This window comes from Eptesicus fuscus, chromosome 8, assembly GCF_027574615.1.
Source record: "Eptesicus fuscus isolate TK198812 chromosome 8, DD_ASM_mEF_20220401, whole genome shotgun sequence".
In the NCBI taxonomy this organism is placed as follows: Eukaryota; Metazoa; Chordata; class Mammalia; order Chiroptera; family Vespertilionidae; genus Eptesicus; species Eptesicus fuscus.
The window spans coordinates 26,903,335-26,904,927 of NC_072480.1; positions in this window are offsets into that span (position 1 = coordinate 26,903,335).

Genomic DNA, 1,593 nt, shown 5'->3' on the forward strand with positions numbered 1-1,593 from the left:
CTATCTTTGCAGCATTATTCAAGGTGACTAAGACATTAAAACAACCAAAGTGTCCTTTGATAGATGATTAGATAAAGAAGGTGTGGTTAATACATACAATGGATTCTACTCAGCCATGAGAAAAGATGAAATACTGCCACATATAACATGAGTGGATCTTGAGAATATCACGCCAAGTGAAGTCAGAGGGGAAAAGTTAAGAACCATATGATTTCACTCATATGTCAGATATAAAATTGAAAGCAACAAAACAAACAAAAACAAAAAACTCTTAGACACAGACAACAGTATGGTAGTTACCAGAGGGAAAGCGGGGTGTGGGGAGGTAGTAAAGGTTAAAGGGGGACAAATATATATGGTGTTGAAGGGGATTTGACTTTGGTGGTGGACACATAATGCACTATACATATGATGCATTATAGAAGTGTAAACTTGAAACCTATATAATTTTGTTAACCAATGTCACCCCAATAAATTTAATAAAATTTAAAAAAGGAAAGTAGTCCCTGCCATAGTTTTGCTATAGTAAATTATTCATTAAAGTGGTAATAAGGAGTTTCTTGTGAACATTAAGCTCATTAACAACTTCAGAAGTGCCCTTATGTTTTCTTAGCACCACCTAGAAAAGCATACCACGACAGACACTGTGTGCCCTGCAGGTAGCAGGCATTGTTTGATTAATGATGCTGAACTAACATCAAGTTCAACAGCTAGGCATTATTCCAGAAAACATTAGGTTTCAGTGTAAGACTGGTCTAAGTAGCAGCTAGGTGATAGTTGGTGTATGCAGACCTGGGAGCAAGCTCAAACATGTCTGAACATTTTACCAAAAAAATGAAACTAATACATTAAAGGTTGATACAATTTACTGTTTTGCAAATCAACTTATCAAAATTCCATAAATATATGCTTGCTATATTAAATAATATTTGTGTGCCATAAACTATAGCACACATGTTCTCTATACATGTGGAGCTTTATAAGGTTTTCCATTTGAGTTACTATAATAGGTTTCATGTGTCAAACAGTTGTTCAGAGAAAGGAAAAGATGAGAGATAAAAAAGAGAAGATAGTATTTTAAAAGTAAGGATGTAAACAATTCTTGCACAATCCTTGAGTGTGCCAGCAAATATTAATCCAAACTTAATGGGTAATATAATTGATCTAAATAATTTAAATAAGTTAGAAAGCACTTTTTATTTTCTTAGACAAACATATAAACAAATACTAGAAATAAATAGTGTCCCCTTCTTACAGGAAGAATGTTGCACATGAAGAATATGTTCTTATTATCAACTTTTAATATGTCCTAAATATATGAACTAGAGACACATGTGCTTCCTAAAGTGAGGAATCCAACTCTAATATATCTGACCATAAAGACATTTTAAAGAAGTTGTTTTCATTTCCCACAAAGATGAACCACAGTGTGTAATAATCAGAGTTGCAAATAATAACTGCACTTAATTCACATGCAAAAACACAATTTCAAGAAACTCATTCTATGAATAAAAGATAGGAAACATAATCATCTGTGAGTGGGGAAAGAATAAAAAGTTCAAACTTAATACTCATATTCTAAAAACAGTCTTT